At 35.8% G+C, this 12,691-nt stretch overlaps 1 protein-coding gene across 1 annotated transcript in view; it reads right to left on the reverse strand.

The window, feature by feature from the left end:
• Positions 1-234: 234 nt before the first annotated feature.
• Positions 235-12,691, reverse strand: part of LOC136847466 (uncharacterized) — a 118,261-nt gene continuing 105,804 nt past the window's right edge. Inside the window, exon 4 of the mRNA XM_067119202.1 lies at positions 235-2,850. The gene's annotated coding sequence lies outside the window, so the exon portion shown is untranslated. The remainder of the gene's footprint in view (positions 2,851-12,691) is intronic.

Here is a 12,691-nt window from a genome sequence, read left to right on the forward strand (position 1 = left end):
CTGGTGTCTCAAAAAATTATTTTTTACTTTTTAGTGCATTTTAATAAAAGCGTGCTTGAAAAATTTTTTAAATATTTTTTTATTTTTAATGGATATGCAGATATCTCAAATGATGATGTACTTTTCGATATAAAGAATAATAAATAATTGGCAGAAGAATTTAAATGACACAATAATGGCCCCTCTGCTTCCATTGGCAAAGAATGCGATAGGTTGTGAGTGAAACTCGGTTCAGCTGTTCCTGCAGGTTTATTATATCATCTGAAACATAACAAAGACTTGTATTCACATGTAAAGAGCAGTCCACAGCTCTTAGATGGTGATAACATATTATGCATTGCATATGCGTTGTTTTTCTGAAGGCCATCCATTTTCTCAGGAGCGGCCAAATGAAAAGCGAAACGAATGAAGCTTCATTAACGCATTAAGAAGAAACTCAATTTGTGGAACTCGTAAATGCAAGAAAAAACTATGCTGGCGTCAAACGTCTTTCCATATTCTCTACTCCATAAAAAAACTTTTGAATAGATACTCAAAAGCCTGTTTGAAGTTTGTGACATTTATGTTAGAAAAAAAAAAAAAAAAAAAAACAAAGGATAAAAGAGAGTAATCGAATCCTGTATAACCGTAACGATAATTTAGTTTACCTTTTCAAGCAATGCTTTAACAGCTAGAGTGAACTACTTAAGCATACATAGTTAATACATTTATATCGTATTTATATATTATATATATCACAGATATTTCTATAGACTATATGTAATGAACCAGTATATATTTTATAGTATATCTATATTTTCTGTTAGTATCTATAATAAATCTATATATAAACATTAAAAGTAAGGGGCCTTTGTAGAATAGAATAGAAATTAAAATCTCGGCACATATCACGGCAAGTTTAGGACGCACTGGCAACTCCTTAATGATGTTACTTGTTTAACATTACTATATCGATTGGTAAACATATTTTTGCCTCGTGTTTACACGTTTAGTGACTTTATTTCCAAGTCATGATGGCCGATAGTTTTCCGTTGGCTAATCACATGTAGAGTTACCAGATGTCTGCTTAGCTTGCCGTAATTTGTACCGACAGATAGAAAACCCACCATAGCTGTCGGTAACTATTCGAATGGCCAGCAATGAACATCTGACGCTGTCTGCATGATTCACTTCCCCTCCCACCTATCCACACTCCCTTCTTCATCTTTCGACCTTACTAAAATTAAATGTCCTCTTGTATAGCAGGGTCGGCGCACTCCCGCACATTGGCAATGTTTACGGGGGTTCAAGGCAGTCACTCATCTTCCGCCTTTACTGATTTTGTTGTTGCCCTTATGAGCCAAGTATGTCATGTCGAACAACCTTTATGCACTATGTTATTATGGTTAAAATGAAGCGGGAAACACTAATAGTGATAGAAATAAACTTCATCTCTATATCAAAATCCTGTGGACTTTCGGCAGTCCGCTGTTTTTTTCGCTGTTTCAAGGCGGGCTATTGCTTTTGGATGCCCTGCCACGCGTAGGTGCATTAATGAGTACAGTTGGACAAGCCTCATTGTGAAAACGCGTGAGACTTTTTTATACCTACTGCGAGTCTTCTCATTTATATCCGACAAGGAGGTTATGTTTTTGCCTTCGTTTTATTTGTCTTTTCCTTAACGGGATGACGTAAAAATGGAAGAGTTGATTTTCGCGTATATTCCACCAAAGGTGATCTCGTGACTGGCGACAAGTGATGAGATTTAGGAAGAGATCGGGATCCGAATGAGGGACCTTTGGGAGAAGAACGAGGACCAAGCAGGCTACTTAGTCAAGGTGCAGGCTTTCATGTTCGTACTGTAATCTCACAGGTATCGTTGGGAGGCGATCTCTCAACAGGTTTGGTTACCCTTTCAAGTCATTCACTTCCAGAATATAGTCATCTGTGTCTCTCCGTCATATTGCCGTTGCATTTAACCAGATTTTTTTTATGCAATTTTTTCTTAGTTTGAAGATACTTAACCACATCTTCTTTTTAAAAGCAGTATTTTTTTGGATAGCTATACCCCGTCAACGTCCCATCACAAAAAGAAAAAAAATTAAATAAGCCAGAGCAGCCGTGTCACGGTAATAAGTCAACTTCATTAAATATGAAATTTCAATCTTCGCCCAGTATGGTGCCATGGTTGCCCACCCGTTTCCATCGCCTCGACCTTCATGAAATGTGAATTTATCAGTCCCCACCACCGACCTCGCTGTGCTATAATCACCTGCTTCCTTCCTTTCTTCCTTCATGCAGACTGCATAGTCAAGTTTAAACTTTCCCACATCTGGTATGCAGTGTTTGTTGCTCAAGATCACTTGCATGAGATGGTAGTCGAATGTTATATTTGTACTAAAATTTTTCGACGAAAGGCAAAAACCTTCCCAGGAGACGCTTGCAATGTTTCTCCATTAAAAAACACCCGGAAATTTGTACTTTCTTAGGACTAGATGTATGCTTGAGGCATAGTAATCTTTGTAACAGACTACTGAGGATCTCTCAAGGTGGACTATGTAATGTGAAAAAGTAACGGACATTTTTAATTTGTCCGTCCTAAGCACCTACTGTAGATTAACAGCGGTGAATATTTCAATGAGAAATTATGTTGAGGCGTTTTATTACCTTGTTCATCATTTTGATCAAAGAACTTTTTGCCCTCGTTCATAATAAAGTCTGCTTGCTTACCCAGTTTTCTTAATTACCATCAAGTACCTCGACTCAAATTCTTTGAATATATTCCCTTTTTGGCGAAATATGAAGGAGTAGGAAGTATTCCTTTCACGAAGTCCTCCATCCAGTTGCTGAGTCCACCGTTTTCTCTGATTCCTGTAGAAAGATAAAACTTGTTACAATTAACTTTTAGGTGAAAGATAATAGCTCTTATTCATATACGTGTATTTATGTCGACACATTAATGCACAAACTCATCACATATGACACACACACACACACACACACACACACACACACACATATATATATATATATATATATATATATATATATATATATATATATATATATATATATATATGTTTCTTAGGCAAAGTTTTTTCTCGTGTACAATTTTTATTCAGTTTTATGGCTAATTAATTATTTATTATATATTTATAAAATATATATATACAGGGTGTCCATAAAGTCTCTTTACAATTTAAAAAATACATTAAAAAAGCAAATGAACAGTCGAATGTGCTTTCTATTTAGTTTTTCTATTTTCTTTATAGTGCTACTCCCTCTCTTCTTATTTTCCGGAAAAACAAACACCGGTTTCTTGATTCTTCCATTTCCTCGACGTCTGTTCCTCTGTGTCGCGCAGCGTTCTCAAGAGTAAAGTAAGTATATCTTAGTTTAACCAGACCACTGAGGTGATTAACAGCTCTCCTAGGTCTGGCCCGAAGGATTAGATTTATTTTTACGTGGCTATGGCTAAAAACCAATTGGTTAACTAGCAACGGGACTTACAGCTTATTGTGGAATCCGAACCACCTTATAGCGAGAAATGAATTTCTATCACCAGAAACAAATTCCTCTTGTTCTTCACTGGCCGGTCGGAGATTCGAACTCGCGACCAACAGAGTGGTAGCTGAGAACGGAACCCGCTCATCCAGCGAAGAACTGTTCTCAAGAGTACAAGGGAAATACTATCTAGATTCAGCGAGCCTTGTGCTGGCACGGGCTCTTCTCTACGGGTAACCAGCACGTCCAGAAATAGGAGTGTCTTGTTCTTGATTTTTTTACTATGGTATAATTTAGGCGTGAGTTTTATGGAGGCATTTTGTTAGGTGTCAGCATCTTCTGGCCATTTTATGGGAAAGAGAATGTCAGCTATGTAACGTGCGTAAATCCTGGGTTTGGTGTGCGTACGGAGTGTGCTTTCTTCTGTGTCCTGTATGTATGTGTTGGCAACTAGTAGCCTATCCCTAAGGGAGACCCCATGGCGACCCCATCTTTTTTTGCGGTAAAAGTCGCCACGATGCTGTGTGAACATAATCCTAAATCGACTATACCGGTCAGAGAAGGAACCATCACCAGTCCGAGAAAAAATCATCAAAGCAATGCTGGAAGCATCCACTAAGGAAGCCCCTTTCACATCTACGACAACTTCAGGAACGGCAACCATATGTGCCTGTGTGTGTGTGTGTGTGCATGTGCTTGAAACATGGGGCTGGGGCGTTCCATTGATTTAACTTCTGATATCAGTGATGAGATTTATCCTTATTCATATCAATAAGAAGTTAATCAGTGGCGTAACTGATAATGGGTGAAATTGCGACAATTTCTTACACTTCCAACAATATTATTTTCTTGATTGATGATACAGTTGCAACTCTGCAACGAAGATGAAGAACTCCAAAAATGACTTGAATTAACAATGGTTGGTTATCCACCGACCTGTCATACTGAAAGAATGAGACCCCTTGGGGAGGGCCTCTACGGTATGCCTTGTGGTCCCTCCCTCCTCCCCTGGCTCAGCTGGCATCACAGTACTGTTCACACTCATGGTTGAACATAGTACTGGTAGGTTTGGCGTCCTTCTATTGAACTGATAATAGCTTTTAAGGCGTTCATCGCCTTCACAATGGCATAACGTTTCTGAGGCAGTGTATTAAACTGTGTTTGTATCCAGCCATAATGGGTTCAGTGTTGATGGTTGGCGAGACTTCACTTTTGGGAAACGAGTTCTGGCACTCAACGTCGCAGAGAATGGAGGGTGTACGTGAACACGTGTAGGTGTTAGAATCTATAGACAGGCAAATAAAAAGTTTTCTAATAGTAATGTACTAATGGAGAATACGAATAATAAGACTAAAACCGGAAGACAGAAATGATGGAAAAGAAAAACTAAGATGGAAAAGGCATAGTTGCTGGCCACATTTTCCCCGAAAAAAAAAAGTGTTGTGGTCAGCATAGGGACAACCTAGGCGTCATGGCTCGGGAAGCTGATAACCAAATGAGTTCTTCATAGCGTTCTGGGCTACTCAAAACTAGGCTAACTCATCACACTCAACTTGAACAAATAAATGGCCATTCACATTCAAACACAATAAGCTCTCAAACTGAACACGAGCCTCTGTTAAGTGCTCAAGAATCAACAATAATTAAATTATGATTTTAAGACAAAGTTACTGAAGTTAATCAAGCGTTACTAGAATTCTGAATCTTTAACTTAATTATATACTAGATCCCCACTGTCAAGCATAATTGATAAGATTACTATACTTTTTCTTTTGCGCTGTTCCCTCCAGCACAGTTTTCTGTTCAATTTCGAAGAATATATAAATTCCTAAATTGTCTCTTAGTTTCGAGAAACTTTATATTGATATAAGTTAATTCATATAGATGTTAAGTCTGAAGAAATTTGGAGAAACAATAATTTTTTTTAGGACAGTAAAATTTTTGAAATTTTATCTGTGCTTATAAGCTCGTTAGTTGCCATTTTCTTAGAGGTTTTACAAGAACTGTATATTCAAGATCATTCCAGATTGCCCGAGTTTACCTGGCATACACCAGAAACTTCGAGATCTAAAAGCAACTATACATAATGACCATGGAGAGAGAGAGAGAGAGAGAGAGAGAGAGAGAGAGAGAAGCAGGAAACCTGATATTGTCCCCAGTCTTTTCAGGCAGAAAGGAGAATGGAGTGTTTAGTTCAATAGAGTTTATTTTAGAGTTAGTTGGAAGCGAGGAGCCGTTGTTCTCCTAGTTACGATCGGCCAAAGTTAAACTCTTTATGTGTAGTGCAGTGAATAAAATTTATATTCTGTCTTTCACTTAGTGTTTTAATCCCCCATTTTTTAAAGTTGCAGGCCTCCAAAAAATGATAAACTACTTTTGTATATTCAACGATTATTGAATTCTGTATTTGATTACAAGTGTTAAAATACCTAAGGGCCAAATCACACCTACACACACACACACACACACACACACACACACACACATATATATATATATATATATATATATATATATATATATATATATATATATATATATATATGGTATATATGTAATTGTAATAACCACAATGCCCTCTTAACTTTCTCGAATTCTTCACACTTTTTTGGATACGCTTGTGACTACAAAGCCTTAAGATCCAGGTGCAAGAAATATGAAGAATTTCTGATGTGCGATAGCAGGAAACGAATCCGGGTCCGCTAATCAGAGCGAGGCACCATTGTCTCGTGGTCAGGTCGACAATGGTACCTCGTTCTGATTAGCGGACCCGGGTTCGTTTCCCGCTAATGCACATCAGAATTTCTTCATATTTCTTGCACTTAGATCTTAAGGCTTTGTAGTGACAAGCGTATCCAAAAAAAGCGCGAAGAATTCCAGAAAGTTAAGAGGGCATTGTAGCTATTACAATTTTACAATTACATATGTATCTGGTAAAAAGTGACCAGTAGATTCTACATATATATAGTATATATACACACATACACATATATATACACACACACATGCATGCATATATACATATATATATATATATATATATATATATATATATATATATATATATATATATATATATATATATATATATATATATGACTGTAAAATATTTTCTGTTAAAACAGAAATCCATCTAATGAAAGGAACCCACAAAAACACCAAAACGGTAGAAAGTTATAGCTATATTTTGGAGACACTGTCTGTCTCCCTCAGCATGCAGGTAATGAATAGAATAAGAGTTACAGAGCAGCGGTATTTATACCGATGAGGGAATATTCCATAAGTCAGTCGCTACGTCACTCCTGTTGACAGCTTCTCCTTAATCTTCTTAACCGCTGGTTGGAGGAAGATTTTATCTATCGGATTTGAATTCCAAAAGGATCCTGGGATACAGATCTGATACATAAAATCTTCCTCTAACCAGCAATTAAGAAGATTAAGGAGAAGCTGTTAACAGAGCTGCAGACTTCTGGAATATTCCTTCACTGGGACAAATACCACTGCTCTGTAACTCTTATTTCATTCATTACCTGCTGGTTGAGGGAGACAGACAGTCTCTCCAAAATATAACTATAACTTTCTACCCTTTTGGTGGTTTTTTGGGCTCCTTCATTATATATATATATATATATATATATATATATATATATATATATATATATATATATATATATATTAAGTCTTTGAACAGAGAAGAACTATGTGATGACCTGTGAGTGGCACTTTGCTGCAGGTGGATTTTCGCTGACATTGGAATTTGTTCAGTCAGATGCAGAGAACTATTTGATCATGGTCCTAGCACATGGAAGCAGCATGACAGAACGTTGAACTAATGCACAGGAAGTGCCCAGATTTCCGGTGGGGTATGTGCGTGTGTGTGTGCGATCTCTCATGAGTTACTTATGAGACGAACAGTGTCTCTCACGGGGAGACTGCTTCGATCTCTAGTGGCAGACATGTGTTTTAGCCTGGTGTAGTGTTTAAAGAAACCTCCAGTATGAAGATACGTTATTTACGGCCATAGAACGTGAGTAAAATCACACAGTGACATTGATATCTTTTCCAGACTTTAGAGGAAAAGCCCCTGGTTGAGAAGCAGTAAAATCGAACGATGTCTGCATTATGAAATTGTTCATTTGTGCATTTTTTCTGTCTTCAATATGTACATTCATACCAGGGTTTTAATATAATGAAATTTTCTTTCTACAGGAATTCGAACATCGTCCTGGGAGGGACGAATATTTGGAAGTGGTGTATTTTACTCTTACAATACGATATGACATTTATTGTGGTCTCTATGATCTTATTACTTTGTTTGATGACCAGGGTGTTAATCACTAGTATTGCTTGGCATAGAATCATTATTCTATTTGCTTGTGAAACAATATCTCCTCTAGTTATGTGTGAATAACTGCATTTCATGACCGTAGCTTTTGCTAAATCACTTTAGTTAAATTTTGCAATAAAGTCTAGTTTTGTATATCAGTGTCTCATTTCAGTAGGCCTTTGTGTCAAGATAGGTTTAGTGAGAGTCCGATGACGAAGGAGAAGGGATCTGATGACCCAAGGAAAGAGCCATGGCTACCAGAGACATCTCAAGAAAAGTGAGATGTTTAATTCTGTTCTTAAAACAGATACATCAGTAAAACATATATATAGATAATATATATATATATATATATATATATATATATATATATATATATATATATATATATATATATATGTAAACATATAAACATCCAGTTCAAAATCATTGGGCTATATGTACCGCAGTGGCGTAGCTAGGAGTCTGTCAATGGGTGGGCATCTAGGGGGCACAGCTGAATATGGGGAGCACTAGGCCTTGGAGGAATAACAAGATTATTCCTCTGGACGAAGGTTCTCTAGAAGTTGTGATTCCCATTGGACTTGATGTTAATTTAATTTTCAATTTACTCACTTTACTAGACATGTATTCATGAAGCTAGGCAATTTATTTTTAGGAATGTGTTACACTATTTATATATATATATATATATATATATATATATATATATATATATATATATATATATATATATATATATATATATATATATATATATATATATCTATATTGTGTGCGTCTTTATGTATATTTATACATTATATATACACACACACACACACATATATATATATATATATATATATATATATATATATATATATATATATATATATATATATATATATATATAAGCGAATGTTTATATATTTCTTTGGCTTCTATAGGAATCCGAACTGCATGACAGACCCAGACAAAATTTTGCACATGGCCTCTATGTCACCCCAGAAATATTTTAACTCAAAATCAAACCCCTAACCCATGACAGACATACAAACACGGATAAAACAAATTAGATTTTCTTTTTATATAATTTTTTTCTTCAGTTTTTTGGGTTTATTCTCATTCTTCAACTGATGCTTCATAATTTCTTCAGGCGCTGCCAGAAGTATGATTAACCTACAACAGTAAATCCCCTATAACATCAATTTATTATCATTATGTGATTTTTTATCATAATTTATGATAATTGTTAAAATAAGTATTAAACATATATCTCACTGCTTGGTTGTATTCCTAAATTAAATATTTTTGGCTTCGTTACAAAACATATTATATAGCTATAAAGCAATGAACCCAAACCAGCAGGTCCAGAGACTTTTTTTAAGTTGTCTTCCTCATTCGCACATGCGTAGTAGCTGCTAGCTCAACATGACGGGTAAGATGTATGGTCATAGTATATCCTTTTTCTTTATTAGTTCAAATGCGAATTTTCTCATTAATTCAATCGTTTCTTCTTCGTTTTTACCTTCGGAATTCGTTATAGCAACTAATTTGTAGCATCACAATGGCGTATATCGTTAAAAATTCGGTTTAAATGACGTTTATGGGATGTTTTGGCAGCAACACTTCACTACATACCGAATGCCGGCAGGTAGGTCCGTCATACTAAGTGTGAAAAAATTTCCACACTCTTTTTAGGGGCTTATTGTCGTCAGATATATTACTTTCTTATATTATATCATTCATGGACCTATATTCTCAGTCATTTGCATATTTATAATAATGAATGAATAAAGAGCCATCAAAGAATGGCTGTTTATGCCGAATCATGAAGCAGCAGAAGTCGATTGAACGATGTCTTGATTGACACTTTGAATGCAGACGACAACAGAGTAACCACTTTAGGCTTTCATGTAATTAAGGTAACTTAAATCTATTTAAAATTGTTTTGATAAATGAAAGGGGTGATTGTGATTAAGTTGATAAGGATGTTTATGGAATGACCTTTAGACTGTGAAGGAAAGCATATACTGTTTTCTATATGTTAGAGTTTACTGATGGTCGAATTAATTTAGAATTTAGGCAAGTGTGGAAGTCAGTGATGTGGAAATGTGGCAATGCTGGGTCCGTCTGTTGTTGCATTGTTGCACGAGAGACAGACTTTCTCCCCTACAGCACACACACAGAAACACAGACAAACCTAAGTGTGAATTGTAGAAATACAATATTTTTGATTTATTGTCTGTTCAGTGGAGATGCTTTTTATTCTTTTCTGATAGAAGAACGTAACTTCCCCTCCCCCTTCCCCTTCCTATTTCCTTCTTTTTCCCTCCCCTTCCCTTCCTTATCCCACCCCTCCCCTTCCCTTCCCCTGCCTTTCCCCTCCCCTCCATCCTTCCCCTTCTCCTTCTCCCTCCACTTCCCTTCTTTCTAACCTCCCCTCGCCCTCCCCTTCCCTCCCCTACCTGTGGACTGTCATTCAGGGTTTTCCTGGACAGTGATGGGTTGGTCAGCTAGTATATATATATATATATATATATATATATATATATATATATATATATATATATATATATATATATATAATATATAATGGATGTACAGTATGTATGTAAGTGAGTATGTTCCAGCATAACCCTAAAATGCATCAAGCAATTTCAACCAAACTTGGTGTAGTTATGACTTACTATCTGGAAAGGAATACTGTGGGGGTAAGGCATCACTGGCACCAAAGGCGGGGATGTTGGAAGGTGGTGACATGTATAAATAACCAAGAATGACAGATATTAATGTCTAATCCATAATTTTCGAGGTCACTGAGATGAATAGTGACACTCCTGATGCCCTTTAAATCTAAGTTCAGCCCCAGTAGGAAGGGGGGTTGAGAAGGGGTGAAAAATAAAAAGTAAAAACTGATGGGTATTAGTGTCTAATCCATAGTTTTCGAGGTCACTGAGATGAATAGTGACACTCCCAATGCCCTTTAAGTCCAAGTTCAGCCCCAATAGGAAGTCGAGATAGTAAGTCATATATATACCAAGTTTGGTTGAAATTGCCCAATGCATTTCAGAGTGTAAGTGGAACATACACACATATATTCATTATATATATATATATATATATATATATATATATATATATATATATATATATATATTATATATATATATATATATATATATATATATATATATATATATATATATATATATATATATATATATATATATATATATATATATATATATATATATATATATATATATATATATATATATATATATATATATATGTGTGTGTGTGTGTGTGTGTGTGTGTGTATGTGTGTGTGTGCATGCAGTGAAGCATGAAGAACTACTATCTTTTATTAAAGAACCACTCTAAAGGTAGACCATTATTCACATCTCAGGGAGACTTTCTGAAAAATGTAAAACCTTTTATGCAGCTCTCCTCTGGATCGAGGTTCTCTAAAGGATGCGATTCCCATTGGACTTGATTTTAATTTAATTTCCAATTCACTCACTTTTCTAGACATATGCGCATGAAGCTTGGCAGTTTATTTTTCGGAATCTGTTTTCCTGGCTTCGTTTTATCTGAGTGCCCTACTAAATCCAAGACAGGCGTTCTTCACCTGAAGATTTAATCCAAATGTAAGTACCTTTGCATATATTATTAAAATGGCTATATACTCATTTAATCTTGGATGCTTTCCAGAAAACCGTGTCTTCTTTGAAATCTTTTGTTCCACTGAATGTAGTTTGCTTGAAGATGCCTTATAATAAAAGGTGAAAGACCTCGCACTCTGTCATTTCACTTTCCTAGTGGCAAAATAATCTCTTTATGTTTGAAACTTCGTTGTCCTTCTGGTGATAGAAGTTACACACACACACATATTTATATATAATATATATATATATATATATATATATATATATATATATATATATATATATATATATATATATTTATATATATACAGTATATATCCTATATATAAAAATGAATGTATGTAGGCATGTGTGTATGTTCCACATACACTCTGAAATGCATTGATGAATTTCAAATAAACTTGGAATACATATGACTTACTATCTCAAAAAGAACACTGTGTGGGTAAGACATCACCATCACCTAAGGCAGGGTGTTGGGAGGGGATGACATGTAAAAATAACCAAAAATGATAGATATTAGTGCCTATTCCATAGTTTTCGAGGTTGCTGAGATGAATAGTGACACTCCTGATACCCTTTAAGCCCAAGTTCAGCTCCAATAGGAAGTGGGGGGGGGGGGAGTGTGAGAAAAGGTGGGAAGAGGGAGATATATAAAAAACCAAAAATGGCAGATATTACTGTTTAATCCACAGTTTTTGAGGCTTCTGATATGAATAGTGACATTCCTGATGCCATTTAAGTCCAAGTTCAGCTCCGATAGGAAGGGCGGTGATAAGGGGCAGCAAGGGGGTGACATGTAAAAATAACCAAAAAAGGCAGATATTAATGTCTAATCCATAGTTTTTGAGGTCACTAAGATGAATAGTGACTCTCCCAATACTCTTTAAGTCCAAGTTCAGCCGAAAGGAAAGGGGGGGGGTGAGAAGAGGTGGGAAGAATATGACACATAGAAATAACCGAAAATGACAGATAATAGTGTCTAATTCATAGTTTTTAAGGTCATTGAGATGAATACTGACACATCCAATTACCTTTAAGTCCAATTCAGGAGGGGAGCTTAGAAGGGGTGGGAAGAGGATGACATGTAAAAATAACCAAAAATGAAAGATATTAGTTTCGTATCCATAGTTTTCAAGGTCACTGAGATGATTAGTGACACTCCCAATGACCTTTAATTGCAAGTTCAACCTCAATAGGAAGGGGGATGAGAAGGGCGGGAAGGTGG

The sequence above is a fragment of the Macrobrachium rosenbergii genome, chromosome 16, assembly GCF_040412425.1.
Source record: "Macrobrachium rosenbergii isolate ZJJX-2024 chromosome 16, ASM4041242v1, whole genome shotgun sequence".
In the NCBI taxonomy this organism is placed as follows: domain Eukaryota; kingdom Metazoa; phylum Arthropoda; class Malacostraca; order Decapoda; family Palaemonidae; genus Macrobrachium; species Macrobrachium rosenbergii.